Raw genomic sequence first — 21,576 nt, forward strand, 5'->3', positions numbered from 1 at the left:
ATCAAGTCTGGCAGCATCTGTCGGGAGAGGAAAGAGGTTTTGAGTCCGCTGACTCTCTGTCAAAGCTGAGAAAGAGTGGTGATGCAGTGCGGTGCATTGAGTGTGTGGGATGTGGAGAATGGGCAGTAATTTTGTTTTGTGAGTGAAGAGGATGAAAGAAAAAAGAGATAAAGGGCAGCTTTGTGTGTGCAATCTGATTTTTGACTTGGAAATTCCCCATAAACGGGGGTGTGCACCATTCCTGGAGATACTGCAATATCAGGTTGATGCGTGGAGTGGACAGAGCAAGCCCAGGTCCATCTCCCTGCTCTAAAAATCAATTTAATATACAGTCCCCAATAAGGGACGTTCCAGATATTAAACTGAAAAGAACAGAAACTACACTTGATCTGAGCCAAAAGGCCGAGAAGCGATGCCCAGGGCTCTGGAGTTGCCCAAGTGCCATATGCCTTCCCTCTTTTACAGCAGACTGACAGCATTCAAAGCCTTTCCGATGTCAACACTGAGACTTTCCCTCTAGGCTTATTGCTGCTGGCCTTTCCATCGGAACAGGAGATTCACATTTACAGAACCGGCCTCTTTCCCCCTTTTTCAGCCGGACCGCGTGACACCTATGTAGATGAGGAGTGGGCCGCCAATCAGATGGGAGCGGCGGTGCCTATCCACACGCACGTCACTGTCGCAGGCAAGCTTTGGGGAAACCCTTGAATGGGCAGCAGCAGAGGAAGGAACTCGGCTGCTGCCACTCGCCCTGCCTTCTCCCAGAGCCCGCGAACATTTCCCCTTCAGATAATTCCCCTTTTGAAAGGCAGGCTTGGAACTCTCAGGATGTGGAGATGCCGGCGTTGGACTGGGGTGGGCACAGTAAGGAGTCTGACACCAGGTTAAAGTCCAACAGGTTTGGAAGGAGCAGTGTTCTGGAAGCTACTGATTTGAAACAGACCTGTTGGACTTTAACCTGGTGTTGGAAGACTTCTTATTGTTGAAACTCTCAGGCAGCGCATTGCAGATTCTAACCACTCGTGCTGTGCTATTAAAAATAGGAGTGTTGGGGATGCATTTGGCAGTCCTGTCAGCTTCAGGGAGGAGGAATGGACGTATAGGGACACTGCGGAGTTGGGGTGGTTTTGTCCCCTTTGTGTCTGCTGTGTGTTTCCAGCATTTTCTCTTATAATTCAGAATTCGACCAAGTTATTTTCTCTTTATTTCTACTTGGTCTGTTTCCTGCACCTCCATTCTGGAATGTTTATTTCATGTCCTTCTTCAGACTGATTTCTTTACTCCATTACTGTGCATGCCTTTTCCCTCATGAGGATGGTGCGTGTCCGGCATTCACAGAGATCTCTTCCAACTTTTCAAAATACCTTTCTTTTTTGTTTCCTTGGTTCCCTTCGCTGGTCCCAGTACAACCCCAGCCCTCCCCCACAGTGCTCCCACTGAGCACTGACCTCTGTTCTCCTATTAACACATTCTGATATCTCTCACCTTTATGCCGCTATTAACACCCCCCCCCCACCCCCTCGATGGCACCATTAACACCCCACTTGTCTCATGACCGTGACATCTTTGTCAATCTCTCCTTAGCTCTGGCCTTCCATTCTGCCCCACCCACCTCTGTAATTATTACATTCTATCCCTCTTCAGCACGGTAGCCTTGTGGCTAGCACAATTGCTTCACAGCTCCAGGGTCCCAGGTTCGATTCCGGCTTGGGTCACTGTCTGTGCGGAGTCTGCACATCCTCCCCGTGTGTGCGTGGGTTTCCTCCGGGTGCTCTGGTTTCCTCCCACAGTCCAAAGATGTGCAGGTTAGGTGGATTGGCCGTGATCAATTGCCCTTAGTGTTCAAAATTGCCCTTAGTGTTGGGTGGGGTTACTACGTTATGGGGATAGGGTGGAGGTGTTGACCTTGGATAGGGTGCTCTTTCCAAGAGCCGGTGCAGACTCGTTGGGCCGAATGGCCTCCTTCTGCACTGTAATTTCTATGAAATGAAAAGTTCTGTGGAAGGGTCACATGAGCTCTATTTCTTCCCTCCACAGCTGGTACCAGACCTGCTGTTTACCCAGCATTATCAATTTTTATTTCAACATTAGAACATAGAATATACAGTGCAGAAGGAGGCCATTCGGCCCATCGAGTCTGCACCAAACCACTTAAGCCCTCACTTCCACCCTATCCCCGTAACTCAATAACCCCTCCTAACCTTTTGGGACAATTTAGCACGGCCAATCCACCTAACCTTTTAAAAAAATATATGTTTATTCAGAATTTTTCAACAACAATTTTCAACCATTCAAACCGCCCCCCCCCCCCGTAACAAAAAAACTGAAAAGAAAAGTACCAGATCAAGACAGAAACATATCAATCCAACATAATACAGAACTTGTACAGTGGGTTCCTCCCGCACAGATTGACTTTCTCATATGTTTATGTTTTTCCTTTTTCAAGTGCCCCTCGGAAACCCCCCCCCCCCCGCACACCCATATACCCCCCCCCCCCCCGAAAGAGACCCCCCACCTCTCCCTGGGTTGCTGCTGCTGCTCCATCTAACGCTCCGCGAGATAGTCTAGGAACGGTTGCCACCGCCTGGAGAACCCCTGCACTGACCCTCTCAAGGAAAACTTTATCCTCTCCAACTTGATAAACCCTGCCATGTCATTTATCCAGGCTTCCACACTGGGGGGCTTTGCATCTTTCCACACTAACAAGATCCTCCGCCGGGCTACCAGGGACGCAAAGGCCAGAATACCGGCCTCTTTCGCCTCCTGCACTCCCGGCCAATCCACCTAACCTGCCCGTATTTGGACTGAGGGAGGAAGCTGGAGCATCCGGAGGAAACCCACGCAGACATGGGGAGAATGTGCAGACTCCGCACAGACAGTGACCCAGTGGGGAATCGAACCCGGGTCCCTGGCGCTGTGAGGCCACAGTGCTAACTATGCTCTCTCGATTCATGTTCTCCTCTCATGCCCACCATCGTATTTTGATTTGCTGAATCGATTTACCAGTCACCAATCTCACAGGACATCTTCAAGCTAGGGGCAAGATCCCCCTCCCCCCCCCCCCCCCGAGCATTTTCCAGAAGACCCGACATTGGTCACTGGCGGGATGTTCTGCTCCCATCGATGTCTCAGGCTATTTGCGTGGATCGCTCTTCTCACCGCTGGGGATCCTGTCAAAGGGGAGTCGACTTTGATGGGACGAGAGGATCCCACCAGTGGAAGGTCGGGAAAATGCGGGGTGAAGCGTTGCCTGCAAAGCTTCTCTCTTTAGCCATTGTCTACTTCAAAGTGCTTCTGTTTTTAATTGCAGTTTTCTTCTGTGGTACCAAAATGTATAGTTGCACTGTAATCAACAGGCAATTTGTTATTTGAGTGCTAATTCGTGTCAATCTTACGCTCAATTTAAGCACCATTCTGCTCATTCCCAGCACCTCCGATCACGCCGCCGGCTACCCCCAGCTCAGCGCGGTCACCCTGGACCAGTCGCGACCGAAGCACCCCCGGAGCTCCATGATGGCCGTCCGGGTAAACGGGTACGAGACACCTTGCCGTTTCGACTCCGGGAGCACCGAGAGCTTCATTCACCCGGACATGGTAAGACGCTGCTCGCTCCCAATATTCACGACACGACAAACTATCTCCCTTGCCTCTGGGTCGCACTTGGTGCCAATCCAAGGGTGCACTACTGCAACCCTAGCGGTCCAGGGCGCTGAGCACGCTAATTTTAAACTAGATGTGCTCCCAGACCTCTGCGCTTCTCTCCTCTTAGGACTCAATTTTCAGTGCAGTCTCAGGAGCCTAACTCTTAAATTCGGGGGGCCCCTGCCCCCGCTCACCATATGCAGCCTCGCGATCCTAAAAATCGACCCTCCCCCCCTCTTTGCGAACCTCACCGCCGATTGCAAGCCAGTAGCCACCAGAAGCAGGCGGTATAGCATGCAGGTCAGGGCGTTCATTAGGTCCGAGCTCCAGCCTCTCTTGCGGGAGGGGGGTCATAGAGGCCAGCAATAGCCCCTGGAGAGCTCAGGTGGTGGTCGTCAAGACCGGGGGAAAGTTACGGATTGTGGTTGATTACAGCCAGACCATTAACCGGTTTACGCAACTTGATGCGTACCCCCTTCCACGGATTGCAGACATGGTAAATCAGATCGCGCACTACCGCGTGGTCTCTACGGTAGATCTGAAGTCTGAATATCACCAGCTCCCAATCCGCCCGGAGGACCGCCACGACACGGCGTTTGAGGCAGACGGCCGCCTTTTCCATTTCCTCCGGGTCCCCTTTGGCGTCACAAACGGGGTTTCGGTGTTCCAACGAACAATGGACCGAATGGTGGACCAGTACGGGCTGAGGGCCACGTTTCCGTACTTGGACAACGTCACCATCTGCGGCCATGATCAGCAGGACCACAACGCCAACCTCCACCGATTTCTCCAAACCGCCCAAAAACTCAACATCACCTACAACAAGGAGAAATGCGTTTTCCACACAACCAGACTAGCCATCCTCGGCTACGTCGTGGAGAACGGGGTCCTAGGGCCCGACCCTGACCGTCTGCGCCCCCTCCTACAACTCCCTCTCCCTCACTGTCCCAAGGCCCCGAAGAGGTGCCTTGGATTTTGCTCCTATTACACCCAGTGGGTCCCCCAGTATGCGGACAAAGCCCCCCCCCCCCCCCCCCCCCCCCCCCCCCGCGATTTAAGGCCACCCTCTTTCCACTGGCAGCCGAGGCTCGCCAGGCCTTCAGCTGCATCAAGGCGGACATCGCCAAAGTCACGATGCGCACGGTGGACGAGTCCGCCCCCTTCCAGGTGGAGAGCGACGCCTCAGAGGTCGCTCTCGCCGCCACCCTCAACCAAGCAGGCAGACCGGTAGCGTTTTTATCCCGCACCCTCACCACCTCCGAAATTCGACACTCCTTGGTCGAAAAAGAAGCCCAAGCCATCGTGGAAGCCGTGCGGCACTGGGGGCGCTACCTCGCTGGTAGGAGGTTTACCCTCATCACCGACCAACGATCGGTTGCCTTTATGTTTGACAATACGCAGCGGGGCAAGACCAAGAATGACAAGATCTTGAGATGGAGGATCGAGCTCTCCACCTATAACTACGACATAGTATATCGCCCTGGGAAGCTCAACGAGCCCCCAAATGCCCTGTCCCGCGGCACGTGCGCCAGCGCGCAAGATGACCAACTACGGGCTATTCACGATGACCTCTGCCACCCTGGGGTCACCCGACTCACCCACTACATCAAGGCCCGTAACCTGCCCTACTCCATCGAGGAGGTCAAAGCTGTAACCAGGGACTGCCAGATCTGTGCGGAGTGTAAACCATACTTCTATCGACCGGATAAGGCCCACCTGGTAAAGGCATCCCGACCCTTTGAACGCCTCAGTATCGATTTCAAAGGGCCCCTCCCCTCGAATAACCGCAACACGTACTTCCTGAACATCATAGACGAGTTCTCCCGTTTCCCGTTTGCCATCCCCTGCCCCGATATGACCACTCCCACAGTCATCAAAGCCCTGCATAGTGTCTTCACCCTGTTCGGTTTCCCCAGTTATGTCCACAGCGACCGGGGCTCGTCGTCCATGAGCGACGAACTGCGTCAGTACCTGCTCAGTAAGGGCATCGCCTCGAGCAGGACTACCAGCCATAACCCCAGGGGAAACGGGCAGGTGGAGAACGCGATGGTCTGGAAGACCGTCCTACTGACCCTACGGTCCAGGAATCTCCCGGTTTCCCACTGGCAGGAGGTCTTCCCCGGTGCGCTCCACTCTATTAGGTCCCTCCTTTGCACGGCCACAAACCAGACCCCTCGTGACCGTTTGTTTGTTTTCCCTAGGGGAGCTACCACAGGGGCCTCGCTTCCATTATGGCTGATGACACCGGGTCCAGTCCTCCTCCGAAAACATGTTCGGAGCCATAAGGCCGACCCCCTGGTAGAGAGGGTCCAGCTCCTGCTCTCCAACCCACACTATGCGTATATCAGACACCCTGATGGCCGGCAGGATACCGTCTCCCTCCGGGACCTGGCGCCCACAGGCTCCACCACCACTCCCACTACTGCATCCCGCACACTAGGTCCCGTCCAACCTCCCATGTTCAGCGCCCCTACCCCTACCCCGATATGGTTCTCGCGCTCCCTCCCACCCGCCGCACCGGTCCACAGGAATGAAGCTCCGGAAGAGCCGCTCCCGGAGTCCACGCCTGTGCCCGCTCCGGGCCCAGCTCCACAGCCCCCCGAAACGGCTGCAACACCAGTGCTTCGGCTGTCGCAACGTACGATCCGGGCACCAGACCGACTGAATCTGTAAACCCGTCACCCCCGCCGGACTCCATTTTTTAAACAGGGGGTGAATGTGGTGAATGGAACTACTGTTAATTCACCAGTGCACTGTGATATCAGTTTACTGCTGTATCGCGTTACGTTACGTGTTTAACCCTGTGGGCTCCACCTATGGGCCATTGCACGGCTTCACCCACAGGGGGATATGTCGGGGCATGTACGGGCTCGCCCATGGCTCCTCCCCTTACAGGAAGTATAAAGGCAGCTGACCTGCGGGCCCGCATTCATTGTTGTACCGGTCACTTGTTAACTGTGGTCATGCAAACTAATACATGGCACGTGTGAGGGCGTGTGTAACAGATCAGAGTCTCCTTATGGAAAGTGCATTTTCATGGTGGGAAAACCGTGAGGAAACATCCAAACTGTAATACTGAGAAGTAACTTTAATTGCTCAAAGTGACTAAAGGAATCCGGCTTCAAGCACGCTGTTAATTAAATGACCGATAAATGCCAGCATTCATCAGTGACTGTGGGCACAGGTCAGGTCATTGACCAGAGGTGCCAATTGGCCCATCACAATAAAAAGGGGGAGCCAATGGAAATCTGCCACTTCATGTTCAACTCGGCAGCAGAGGTGAAACCAATCACTCACTGGAATAACAGTTTAGGGTGACAACAAGTAGAGATGCCACTCCTCACTAGGGCATAACAACCAATGAAATGACGATTAAAAAGGTTTGAGTTGAAATGGCAGACATTACAAAATGTAATCCAGAGAGGTGGGCATCTTGCCACACCTCAATGAAGCTAAAGATGCAGTTGGCAGCACGGTGGGTTAGCACTGCTGCCTCACGGCGCCGAAGTCCCCGGTTCGATCCCGGCTCTGGGTCACTGTCCGTGTGGAGTTTGCACATTCTCCCTCTCGTTTTTTTCCGTGCGGACGCTTTCCCGCAGACACTGTTCCGCGGTCTGTCACACATCTGACTCGAATCCATCCACTGTCGACATGAGTTGGAGCATGCCTATCCCAGAGTAAGGCTTTGGGAGAACCTGGACTATGGATTTCAAGATTAAACTGGGATGCCCTCCAGCGACGTGTCCGCCGTGTTTCCTTGCCAAGCAAACTTCTGATTGGACCATTCTGCCTCACCCTCCCCTATCCCTCTCTGACTCTCCCCCTCTGACACCCCATCCTCTCCCTGTCTGACTCTTCCCCACCCTCTCACTATTTGACTGCCCAAAACGCTGTGGCCCTTTAACTATGCCACCCTCTCCCCCTCCCTTCCCCTTTGACTGCCCCTACCCTCTGCCCCTTTGACTCTCCCCCAATCTCTCCCACTCTGGCTCCCCCCATCCTCTCCTGAGCTGACTCCCCTCCCTTCTCACTCTGACTCCCCCTACCCTCTCCCTCTCCGAACCCCCTACCTTCTCCCCCCTGACTTCCCCCAGCCTCCCCCCTGACTCTCTCCCTCCCCCTCTGAGACCCTCTACCTCCTTGTCCTCTGCCTCCCCTATCGTCTCCCATTTTGACTCTTCCCTACGCTTTCCCTTGACATTCCCCCTATACTATTCGCCTTTGACTCTGCCCTACCCTTGTTAATTCTGACTCCCACCCACCCCATTCCCCTGATACAATTCCAACCCTTTCCCCCCTGACTCTCCCTATACTATCCCCCACTGGCACTCCCCTAGCCTCTCTCCTCTGACTCTTCCATATCCTCTTTCCCTCTGACTCTCCCCTACCCTCTCCGCTTCTGACTCCCACCCACCCCTTCCCCTCTGTCTCTCCCATCTCCTCCTCTGTCTCTCCGCACCCTATCCTCCTGTGAATTGGTCCCTCACCGTCTTCTCGTCTGACTCTCCACAACCCTCCCACTCTGTGACTGGGAATTTCTCTCCAGATAATGGGGACTGGGCACTGACTCTACACTGGAGACCAAAAGTAATGCGAGCAGAATTAGGCCCTAACAATCACATATCGAAAGAAATTGTTGGAAGAGAGAGAAAGTTTGAAACAGGTTGACAGAGGAAGGGACATTTATGGCCTCACCTCCAGTAACTTCACAGTAACTTCATTCAAGCCTACTTGTGACAATAAACGATTTTCATTTCATTTCATTTCACATCCACGGTCGGACAGTAGTTAGCACTGTTGCTTCCCAGCGCTCGGGCCGGGAGTTCGATTTCCGCCTTGGGTGCGGAGTCTGCACATTCTGAACGTGTCTGTGTGGGTTTCCTCCGGATGCTCTGGTTTCCTCCCACAAGTCCCCAAAGAGGTATTGTTTGGTGAATTGGACATTCCGAATTCTCCCTTCGTGTACCCGGACAGGCGCCGAAATTTGACCACTAGGGGATTTTCACAGTAACTTTATCACAGTGTTAATGTAAACCTAGTTGGTGAGGGTAAAATATTATTATAATAATAAATATTATTATATCCTCCAACTGTCACCGCCCTGTCCGAAACACAAATCCTCTCTCTGTGATTGAGGACAAGCCTTTCCACTTTTAATTTTAGCCCCATTGCCTCACCCCCTCTCGATTACTTTTCACTCACTGAGCTGTGTTTTTTTTAATTGTGTGGTAACTAGTTACAGTTCAAGGAAGACCGCCGGTCATTGGCGGATCCCACAGGCAGCAATGTGATAATATCAGGTATGGAGAACCGGACACATTGCATTCCCCCATCCTAGTACCTTGTATAATCCTTCCACCCCACCATCTAAAAGCCATGGGTATTCCGAGTTTGGAATCCCACTCCCTCTGTCCCCAGAAGTAGTAAAACTCACCTCTTTAACCCCGCAAAAAGCCGGGTTCATTCCTTTGCCAGACTTTTTAAAACTCACCCTTCCCAGCATTTATTTCATCATTATAAATGAAAGGGTGTGCTGTGGCCATCTTTTATATTTATCAGTGATTAACATTCGGAACGCCGAAACATTTGGAAGTCAATGTATTGGTGTTTCTAGAGGCAGTGCTGAGCAAGATCGCAGAAACTGCCCTATCAGGAGATCACCCCAGAAACTGTGCCTCTCTCCTAAGAAACATCCCGTGCTTACTCCACTTCAATATGTATTTCAACCGTGCACAGCAGGATCCCACAGACATACCCTGCAATGTGTTATCCGCCAGATTTGAAAACAGGTGTTTTAGACTTGAGAGTTTATGAAATATATTTTAAAACACAACCGGACAGATTCAACGTCGTTTACACAGACGGATTTACACAGAAAATGTCTCCACCATAGCCTTTCATGTTTTGATGTAATAATCATAGAGTTGCACAGTACTGAACAGGCCCTTCGGCCCATCAAGCCTGCAGCGATACTTCAGGTGCTCATCCAGCTACTTTTGAAAGATTGGGAGGTTTCCATCCTCATTCCTCTTCCTAAGGCCCGGATTCCACTGTCCCGGATTCCCCATCCCTCTGGGTGACATTTCTTTCCACAAGGCCACTTTCACCTGAAAGTGATGCCCCCTTGTTATTGACACTTCAGCTGAGGGGAAAGACTGCTTCCTATCCATCATGTCTATGTCCCTCATAATCTTATACACCTCCCCCCTCAGTCTTCTCAGCCCCAAGGTAAACATGATGTGGAGATGTCGGCATTGGACTGGGGTGACCACAGTACGAAGTCTTACATCACCAGGTTAAAGTCCAACAGGTTGTTTCGAATCACCATCTGTCAGAGCACGCCTGGAACCTGTTGGACTTCAGCCTGATGTTGTCAGAGTTCTTACCAAGGAAAACAACCCAAGCGTATCCAGCCTCTCTCCGTCGCTCAATTGTACACTGACATTATCATTTACACTTATTACACGATCAAATATGGGAAGAAATGGCTGGGAATGTAGAGCGAAAGTTGGAATTATGACAGAGGCAGGGACATTTGACCTTCATTTCGTCCACACAATGCTGCATATCCCTCTCTCTCTCCCTCTCGCCCTCTCTTTCCACACAATTCTCTCGATGAGGGAGAAAGATGGCGAGACTGAGGGTGATAGAGAGAGAGATACATAGAGAGAGACAGAGACAGATACACTAGAATATTCTACAGCCACAAACCCAATAACGTGACTTAAAATAGTTCTGGTTCCTGTGCTTTTACATGTAAACGTGGCATTAATTACACCATAACACAGGCCCTGTTCTCATTGACAAATTAAACAAGTTTCCATCAGAGCCATTTTTTATTCCAGGCCTTTGGGAGCGCTCGATCAAAATCTCCTCAGACAAGTTCATGTCGTATCATTAGAAATAGATTCCCCCTCACATTGGACATGTCATGTTTCAACGTTTAAAATTACACCATCAGATAATAAAGCCCCTTCAGTCAATGAATTGATTACAGTAGCAATGAAGGCATTTCTGGTACAGCAAGATTATAGTAACATGCCCACTTCAGAGGAGGACAACCCTTACTCTCCTCGGAATCTAGTCTCTTTCCACTACCGCTCATGAGCCTCTCACACACCCCGGCCTCTCCCTGTTCAGTTTCCCCTTCCTTCCTCCATTTCCCGAGATCTCTCTGCCAGTCGCCCTCTCTCCCAGCCTCCCTCTTTCATTCAATATTTCACGTTTAAAGTGAGTTCATGGCTGCAGTGCAAGTATTAGGGAGCCAGGCAACGTGCGAACACAGCACGATCCCACACTCACAAACTGGTCACGGCCGGGGTATCAAAGCGATCTAAACATTGAAACCTGGAGCAGGAGGAGACCATTGGCTCTGCTACTTATTATTATGGCTGATCATTCAACTCAGTTCCCGCCTCCCGCGGCAAACATCCTTGGATTCCTTTAGCCCCGAAGAGCTGTCTCTAATTCGTTGAAAACAAGTCGACATTAACCAGCAGCATTGTCCAACGTGGATCTCTATAAACACAAAATATCGGCTGGCCAAGAGAGTGAGAGAAATCCGCAATTAGCACCTTAATAAACTCGTTTCAAAATGCTTCCTGCACATTGCAATGAATCCCTAAATCCATTGCATTGCGGAGGGGAAACTGTCACCAGCATTATCCAGGAATAACATTTCACCTTAACCAACTTTCAATTCAGGTCCCTCTTCCACCAGCTTCACAAGTTGATGACGGATTTAAAAATAAAAACAGCGTGTGCTTCATTTGGCAACATCTGATTGGGTCATCTGTGCACAGCAAGACCCCAAGTTACCGTTTCCATTCTCTCTCCTCTTCCCTCCCTCTCGCCTTCCTACCCATTCTCTCTCTCCCCCTTTTCCATTCTCTCTCCCTTTGCCATTAACTCTCTCTCCCTTCGCCATTCTCTCTCTCTCCCTCTCTCCTCATTTACCATTTTCTCTCCCTCTCCTTGCCGATTCTCTCTCTCCCCTTTCTCATTTCTCTCTCTGCCTATTTCCCATTTCTCTCTTATCCTTTCCCATTCTCTCTCCTCGATTGCCAATCTCTCCCTTTCCTTTCTCATTCTCTCCCCTCTAGACTTCTCCCTCTACGCTTTTCCATTTCTCTCTGTCCCTCTTTCCCATTTCTCTCTCCTCCTGTCTCTTTCTTTCTCTTTCTTTCCCACTCTTTTCTCTCGCCCACCCTTCTTATTCTCTCTCTCCATCTTTCTCTTTCTGACCTCCTTTCACATTCTCTCACACTACCCCTTTCCATTTTCAGTCTCTCTCCCTTTCCCACTTCTCTCTCTCTCTCTCTCCCCCCCCCCCCATTTATATTCTCCCTCTAACCACAAAGAAATAAGAGACATAGAGCAGGGAAATCGTCAATATAAGTATTTAAAGAGGTGTTGCACTGATTAGAAGTTGGACAAATGCAGAAATTCTCCTGAGGCCCTCTCAGATAACGCCTTGTATTGAGGCCTAGTCAGAGAGGTTGAATTAAACATCAGGGGACAAAGAACAGGCCCCCTACTCTTAACTCGCATTTAACCCCGTTACAGTACCAAGGAAGCCACAGGAAGCGCAAGGTTTTGAGCAACAGTGTGCTACTTTGACAGAGCACTTTACTCCACTCAAAGCTAATGTCACAAATTAAAGGTCAAATGGGCTGTCGACATTTTGCTTTGAGCATCATCGTTGATTCCTTCGTCTCTCACTATCTCCTACTATTCACACAAAATCGACACATCTTTTCTTTCTTTCATTTGCGAATTAGCACAGCCCTTGCATTGTGGAAGCTTTTGAAAATTAATGTCTCCACTCATTCCCAGCCAATCAAATAACTTCCCTTCAGTCCTTGCTTCTCCCCAACCTCGAACATTTGATCAAAACACACGGCCTGGCCAACTTTTCCTTCTCTGAGAAAATCTCACTGGATGTAAAGTTGAAGACTTTTTCCCCAATAAATTTCGGATCAATCTTCAAATTATCCGCGGCATTTTTGATATTGTCTCGCCTCCCGTCGTCGTGAAAGTGAACACAGCCGTGTCCCTGCATTTCACTTCATTCTCTCATTGCATCCTAACTGCAGTCGCTCCACCTGTCTGTAAAGAGTTATGGAGTCACATCCACTGTCTCTGAATCCAATCCAATCGATCGCCCTCAGTAGCAATATCCCAATTCCCGAAGTGACTACATCCCGATCTCTTCAGTCACCATATGCTGCTCCGCACAATCAGTCAATATAACCCACTCCCTACAGACAAAACTCCGCACCCCACTGAGAGAGCATCTCATCCTCCGGTTAGGAACGTCCCCCTCCCCCCCACATCTACATCAGTCACAGCGTACCCTCTGATTTTAGTTTCTCTGCTGTTTTGCTTTTCCCACCTTTTGTTCTCTCTGGGGGCTACCATTCGCACTCTGTTCCCTTAGTTTCGGTGAGTATTAGCACTCTGTTCCCTTGGTTTGGGTGGCTATTAGCACTCTGTTCCCTTGGTTTCGGTGGGTATTAGCACTCTGTTCCCTTGGTTTCGGTGGCTATTAGCACTCTGTTCCCTTGGTTTTGGTGGCTATTAGCACTCTGTTCCCTTGGTTTCGGTGGGTATTAGCACTCTGTTACCTTGGTTTCGGTGGCTATTAGCACTCTGTTCCCTTGGTTTCGGTGTCTATTAGCACTCTGTTCCCTTGGTTTCGGTGGCTATTAGCACTCTGTTCCCTTGGTTTCGGTGGCTATTAGCACTCTGTTCCCTTGGTTTCGGTGGCTATTAGCACTCTGTTCCCTTGGTTTCGGTGGCTATTAGCACTCTGTTCCCTTGGTTTCGGTGGCTATTAGCACTCTGTTCCCTTGATTTCGGTGGCTATTAGCACTCTGTTCCCTTGGTTTTGGTGGCTATTAGCACTCTGTTCCCTTGGTTTCGGTGGGTATTAGCACTCTGTTCCCTTGGTTTTGGTGGCTATTAGCACTCTGTTCCCTTGGTTTCGGTGGCTATTAGCACTCTGTTCCCTTGGTTTCGGTGGCTATTAGCACTCTGTTCCCTTGGTTTCGGTGGCTATTAGCACTCTGTTCCCTTGGTTTCGGTGGCTATTAGCACTCTGTTCCCTTGGTTTCGGTGGCTATTAGCACTCTGTTCCCTTGGTTTCGGTGGCTATTAGCACTCTGTTACCTTGGTTTCGGTGGCTATTAGCACTCTGTTCCCTTGGTTTCGGTGGCTATTAGCACTCTGTTCATTTGGTTTCGGTGGCTATTAGCACTCTGTCCCCTTGGTTTCGGTGGCTATTAGCACTCTGTTCCCTTGGTTTCGGTGGCTATTAGCACTCTGTTCCCTTGGTTTCGGTGGCTATTATCACTCTGTTCCCTTGGTTTCGGTGGCTATTAGCACTCTGTTCCCTTGGTTTCGGTGGCTATTAGCACTCTGTTCCCTTGGTTTCTCTAACTCATCTTTCATTCCCTCGCGCCACATATAAACATGTCCTACTTGCTACGTATTTTAGCTTTCATAAAGGCTCATGTGGACTCGAAACATTAGCTCTTTTCTCTCCCTACATCTGTTGCCAGAGCTGCTGAGATTTTCCAGCATTTTCTCTTTTCGTTTCTGCCACCACGCTCCCTCTTTCCCCCGGACCGTCACTTTCCTCACCAGCGGTCTTCACACTGAAAGGATCAAACCCTCTATTTGCACCAAGTCCAGCATGATTCCAGCACAGCAACATCTTCTGCTCTCTCCAAACACCCCCGCCACACATCTCCACCCCCTCCCCCACACACACACACACATACAGTTATTTGCATTCTGTAGGTTCCGTTCCTCCTTTATAACTTTGCCCACTCATCCATCGCACCAAACCCACCTTCCGTCCCCGTGCCCCTTCGATTGCAGCCGCAGATTGTGAAACAGCTGCTCATTTACCCCGTACCCGGTTCATGATTCTCGGCAGCAACTCTCCTTTCAGGCAAAGCAGCCATTCACTTTTGCAGCCTGCTATTTGACCGACCCCATTCACTGCTTCCAATAGAGTCTCCTGTGCCTTGGAGGTACTAACCGAAGACATGGTGACCGCTTTGCAGAACACCTTCACGCAGCCCCAAGAATGGCCCAACCTTCCTCTCGCCTGTCATTGTCACTCAGCACCTTGCTCTGCTGCCCACGTGCCTGTGCTAGCCTGCTGCAAGGATCGAGTGAAGCCCATGTCTGATGGAAAAAGTCAGTCGCTGACAATTAAAACAGTCGCCCTGGTGTGAGAAACTGCTAACTTAAAATCGTTTTTCTCGCGGAACCACATCGAAATGCGTAACTGATTTTTGTTTCCTGCTACATTTGATACACTGAGGCTGGCGGCCTGACTGTTCTGGTGAGAAAATGCAAGTTGACCCATTAGCCCGCCTGCAGTTGGCAGGGACCGAAGAGATGGGCAGCTTCAATCTTTCCACCTCAACACATGAATGTGAGCACATTTTCCATGCCAGTATCTGAGGGCTCGTGTATTAGTCTGGAGCTGAACGTTGTGTAATAATCAGCCAGCTTCCCACTTCAGATCTTACGTTGCAGAGACGGTAACTGATAAAGCAATCGAAGATGGTTGGGCGACAGAGGGTCTGTGGCTATTTCCTGGAATATCCTGCCTGACAGTGAGGTGAAAGTAGATTCCATCATGACTTCAAGAGCAAATTCTGTGCAATCTCAAAGCATTCCTACAGGGCATGCACGGCGATGGGCGAAGTGCTTGAAAATCGGGTTAGAATGAGTCGGTGGAAGTGTTTGAATGGCGCATTCACAATGGGCCGAAGGGCCTTTTGTATGGTATGTGATTCTGTGACGCTATGTATACAGAAGGTAGCCATTTCGCCATTCGAGTATTCACCAACCTTCCGAAAGAGAACTGTACCTCGGTCCATTCATCGCGCCTCCCGACCCCTATCTCCATAGCCTAATGTGCACATCTCTGGACACTAAAGGCCAATTTAACATGGCCAATCTGCCTAACCATCGCCACCTAATACCCCTGCTGTACCTGTTTGGGGAGAGTCAGAGGGGGATGGATTGTCTGCTGAGATTGAAAGGCCCAGTGCGACACATGATCTTAACCTGACGTCTCTCTGCCTCCGAATTATTCAACACTGGGTCGGAATGTGTACGCCACCGGAAGCACCGGGAGCAAACACATGTCGGTGTTGGTTAAACCCAACTCTTCAGTTCGCCCTGGTGCCCCTTTGACACACCAGGTGAGAGGTGAGTTTGGAATCCCTGTTGTGTTATGAGTCATGGGCAACGTCCAATCTCAGGATCACTTTTTATTTGTTCCAAGGACTTTTCACCTTGGACAGCATCATGCTTTCAATGCTCACCTGGTCAACGGCCATCATTGAGATTTACCTCAACAGGTTAGAAATGTGACGTTGATTCCTGAATCCAGATGCTGACATTTCCACCGTTTCGGCGTCAAGAGCACCACGGTAGCACAGCGGCTAGCACTGTTGCTTCACAGCGCCAGGGTCCCGAGTTCGATTCCCGGCTTGGGTCACGGTGTGCACGGAGTGGGAACACTCTCCCTGTGTCTGCGTGGGTTTCGTATGGGTCCAGCTTCCTCCCACTGGACCCGGAAAACGTCAATAAACGTACTGTTCGGTAGTTTGGACATCTTTAATTCTCCCTCTGTGTACCTGAAGGGCGCCGGAATTTGACGACTACGGGCTTTTCACAGTACCGTCAGTGCAGTGTTAATGTAAGTCTACGTGTGACAATAAAGATTAGTATTATTATCACCGTTTGTGCATTGGTGCTTGTCCACAGTTGGCAATAGAAGAATATTAAATGGACAGTTTGATTGGATGAAATCATCATTTGGATTTACAAAGTGTTACTCGGGCTGGGAAATTGAACTTGCAGGGGGGCACTGCCTCACTCCGCCAGGAACCCGGGTTCAATTCTGGCCATGGGCGACTGATTCTGGAGTCCGTATGTTCTCCCCGTGTCTGCGTGGGGTTTCCTCCAGGTCCAGTTTTTTCACACAGTCCAAAGATGTGCGAGTTAGGTGGATTGGCCACAGTGTCCGGGGATGTGCAGGTTAGGTTGTAGGATCACGGGGATAGGGTGGAGTGGACGGGGGTGTAGATATGGGTACAGCGCTCATCCAAAGTGTCGCCTCTTGGTTCGCACCCCTGCCTGCGTCCGACACACAGATAAAACGCAAGACGGTTGCCGACCGTTTCCCCATGTTCAGATTTGACCGCGGATCGTCAACCCAAGCAACGCAAGATGGCCACCCACCTTCATTTGCAGGATGGCACATCAGGGTGAGGCTGGCTGGTGTTGGGCAGTTTCACCAGCAGTGGACGTGCGGTTCGGGGGAAGGGAGATGACGCGTGGGCTGGTTTTCCTCTCAGGATTTAATAATCGGACGAAAGGGAATTTTCAGCACATTCTTCAACTGCTGTCTGAACTGAGTCTGTGTCACGGCGTAAATCGCAGTGTTTGTGCAGCAACTCAAGAGCTGCAACATGAAGCCCAGTTCCATAACATAATAATCTATCCATACAGACTTATACCCCAGAAACCACATCCGACCCCATATAGAAAAAAACATTAATGTTGACCATAACAGGATGAAATTAGCCGAAATAATAAATAGTAAAATGATTGATTTCCTCCGGTTCTCCATCTCTGGGTCTTTGGATCTGTCTCCACTGCTGTGAGCCCGGAGTCTCCTGCGGGCCCTGCTGCTCAGGACAATGTGTCTGACGGTGAGAACATTGAGCAGCAGAATCAGGACAAATGGAACACCCGGGGTTAGAATGTTGTGGAGAAACTCGATTATTCCCCAGACACGAGATTTCTGAACATCATCTGTGACATCACAAAACAAGGGGGCGTTCCACAGCGAATACCAACCAGTGAACATAAAATACCAGAAAGTGTTCTTCAAACAGCTCAGCGCAGCCACTGTTCCCAGAACCACAGCCGCCGCCTTCTCGCTGCAATATTTACTTTTCAGCCTCGTGCAACAAATGGCCACAAATCGATCGAAGGTAAAAGTGACGGTGAACCAGACAGAACAGTCAGTGGCTGCATAAAGCAGGACGGCGTGGATATTACACACGGGGATGGACCACAGGAAATAAAACTGTTCCCGAAAAACAACGGGAATGTGTCTCAATATCAGGTCGAGAATAACGACCAGCAGATCCCCCACTGCCATGGCCAACAGGTAACAAGTCACACATTTGGACAGTCCACACATTTTTCTCTGCAGGATAACAATTGTGATGAGGTTCACTGTGAGGAAGGGAAATAAACAATTATATGATACATCAGGCTGCGGAACACAATCAGTTTCATTGAGGTGGTATTGACAAAGGCTGACAGAGAAACAGAAATACACACACTCACACACACAGATACAAATACAGACTCTGACAGAGAGAGACATAAATACACACACTGACAGATACAGAGACACAAGTACAAACACCCAGACACAAGGAAACACAAATACACAATTTCAGACAGACACAAACGCAGTCACACAAAACCATACGCACACCCAGAGGCAACCACACACACAGTCACACAAAACAGCACATACCCAAACACAGTCACACACAGTCACACAGACACATTCACACACCCACACACACCAACGCACAAAGACCCTCACGAATATTAACACGCACTCACAAACATTCGTACAAACGCATTCACAACCTCACACTCACACAAAAACAATTCACTCACATTTACGAATGCACCAACACAAACACACATCAACCCCACACACATATAGCCACACACAGATACCATCAAATACACTCGCCCACACGCACCCACAAAAAGCACTTCCACATGCCATGCACACGCACTCATACCCAGCCATTCACACACAGAGACACCCACACATACATGCTAATACACAGCCCTTTACGCACAGTCATGCAGTCACAAATTCACATCAATACGTACTCACCCAAACACACACACACACACACACACACACATACAAACCCTCATCGACATCCACATACACAAACGCACACAAACCCTGACACACACGGATTCACACACACTTGACGACTGTGATATAAAATAGTTACTTTAGAGATATTAGTTACTGTAATGTAGAGATAGGCCAGTCTCATCCTGGTGAGTTCACAGACAAAGGATTTCAGACCGCATGGCAAAACAAGGAAGAGGTGTGTCCAGCCACGGAGGGGAAAAGGATGCTGGGTAATAGGGGGCCAGAGGAAGGGATTGGAAGTGAGCCAATTAGGATGTATGGCCAGGTCAGGAGGGGTATAGGATGACCTCTGGGAATCGTGTATGTGAAACTTGATGCCATTTGTGTTATTAGTAGAGATCCCTTTGTCCTACAGACTCATTTGATTCCCGAGGTGTAAGAAGCAAGATGTGCTTTGTACCGCTGTGAATTGAGAAAGACTTGCAAGTCAAATAAAATAACTAATGCTGTACCTGCAAATCCACCTCGACTTTTATTGAGGCCAGACTGACGGGTAAAGAAATTTGGGATTTGTCACACTCACACCCACAAAATGACTCAATCACTCCTCCGAATACACACACACACAAGCAATCAGAAAGAAACCCCATCTCGCATTAATTTTTATTATTGTCACAAATAGTTTTGGATTAAGACTGCAATTAAGTACTGTGAAATGCGCTCGTCGCCACACTCCGGCGCCTGTTCGGGTACACTGAGGGGGAATTCAGATTATCCAAATGACCTAACAAGCCTTGTGGGAGGAAACCGGAGCACCCGGAGGAAACCCACGCAGACACATGGAGAACGTGCAGACTCCGCACAGGCAGTGACCCAAGCCGGGAATCGAACCTGGGACCGTGGCGCTATGAGGTAACGGTGCTACGCACGGTCCTACCGTGCCTCCCAGACTCTCACCCTCACACCCGCATCCACAGACAGCATCACACATACCCGCAGACATACCCACACAAACACACGACTCGCACAGAGGTACACTCACGCACACACACATCCAGGCACACTCAAATACACAGACCCATAACCATACACATGCAGTCGCACATCCAAAGAAGCAGCCGCAACCACACCCTCACACGCACCCACACGCATACACGCCCTCACACACATAAACTCACACACGTACAAACCTAACCACTCACACTTACAAATACACGCCCACAGACACACACACTCACACACAACACCACACACATACCGCCACACATTAACGCCAATATATACATTCACGTATACACACAACTACACACAGCCGCTCACAGAAACACCATCAACACACACACATACCACACACAATTTTCCACACACGCACACGTGACTCACACATCCACGCACCCACACACAGGTGCATACACATATGCACATACCCATACACAAAGCCATACCCAAACACACACAGTCACACGTCCCCACACAACCACACTCACACATACCCACCCGCACATATAAACACACACACATCCGTACCCACAAACACATTACCAAACACAGATCCACTTACATGTATCCATACAACCACAGAAACACACACATGCATTGTCACACAAATAAAACACACACATACACCCGTCTGCATAAACACAATGCCCAGACACTAGCAGACACACATAAACCTATGCAAACACACGCACTCGTAAACACATCCACCCGCAAACACCCACACGCCCTCACACACAGGCACACACACCACCAAACACCGCCTGAATCAGGGGTAACCAAGAAGATAGATGACGGCAGTGTAGGCCACGTTGTCTACATGGAACTTTGCAAGGCCGTTGACAAAGAAGCGCTTGGTAGGTTGTTGCACAAGGTTAAATCTCACGGGATCCACGGTGAGGTAGCGAATTGGATACAAAACTAGCTTGCCAACTGAAAACTGAGGCTGGTTGTAGAGGGTTGTTGTTTTTTTTCAAACTGCAGGCCTGTGACCTCAGAGATCAGTGCTGGGACCACTGTTATTTGTTATTCATATTATTGATTTGGGCGAGTATTTTGTAGGCATGGTTAATAAGTTTGCAAGTGGCACAGTGGACGATGAAGAAGGCTATATTATATTTGATTGAAACGGGATCTTGTTTAATTGGGCCAAAGGACCGATGAATGGCAGATGGAGTTTACTTCGGATAAATGTGAGGTGATGCATTTTGGTAGATCTAATTGGGGCACGACATGCATATTTAATGGTAGGGGGTTGGGAAGAGTTAGAGACCAAAGAGATCTAGGAGTAAAGGTTCAAAGCTCCTTGAATGTGGTGTCAAAGGTGGACAGGGTGGTGAAGAAGACACTCGGCACGCTTAATTTCATTGGTCGGAGCATGAATGCACGCGTTGGGATGTCATGTTGAAGTTATATTAGACATTAGTTAAACCATAATTGGACTAGGGTCGACAGTTCTAGTCACCCTACGAGAGAAAGGATTTATTAAACAAGAAACATTTACTAGGATGCTACCGAGACTTGATTGCTTGTGCTATTAGAGGAGGCTGGATAGATTGTGCCTTTTTACCTGCAGCGTAGGAGGCTTAGCGTTGAACTTGGGAGTGATGATATCCCATAGAAGCAGTTCAGGGAGTTAGATCGTAAACTAAACAGCACGAGCTCTTGGGTTGTGATCTCAGGATTATTCCCTGTGCCACGTGCCAGTGAGGCTTGAAATAGGACGATCGTGCACCTAAACACCTAAAATAACTGGTGGTGTAGGAGGGAGGGTTTCAGATATCTGCACGATTGGGATCTCTTCTCGGGCAGGTGGGACCTGGCCAAGAAGGTAAGGTTGCATCTGAACAGGGAGGCACCAATATACTGTCTGGGGGGTTTGCTCCAGTCACTCGGGAGGATCAAAATTGGTATTGTGGGGATTAGTGAGGAATGAAGTTAAATCGATAGCAAGGAGCGATACAGTTTCAGAAGGCATAGAA

At 49.7% G+C, this 21,576-nt stretch overlaps 1 non-coding gene across 1 annotated transcript; it reads right to left on the bottom strand.

The window, feature by feature from the left end:
* Positions 1-225: 225 nt before the first annotated feature.
* LOC140399818 (U2 spliceosomal RNA) lies at positions 226-414 on the bottom strand. Its single transcript, XR_011937892.1, has one exon. It is a non-coding gene; the product is annotated as a U2 spliceosomal RNA (small nuclear RNA).
* Positions 415-21,576: the final 21,162 nt, after the last annotated feature.

This window comes from Scyliorhinus torazame, chromosome 23, assembly GCF_047496885.1.
Source record: "Scyliorhinus torazame isolate Kashiwa2021f chromosome 23, sScyTor2.1, whole genome shotgun sequence".
Taxonomy (NCBI): Eukaryota; Metazoa; Chordata; class Chondrichthyes; order Carcharhiniformes; family Scyliorhinidae; genus Scyliorhinus; species Scyliorhinus torazame.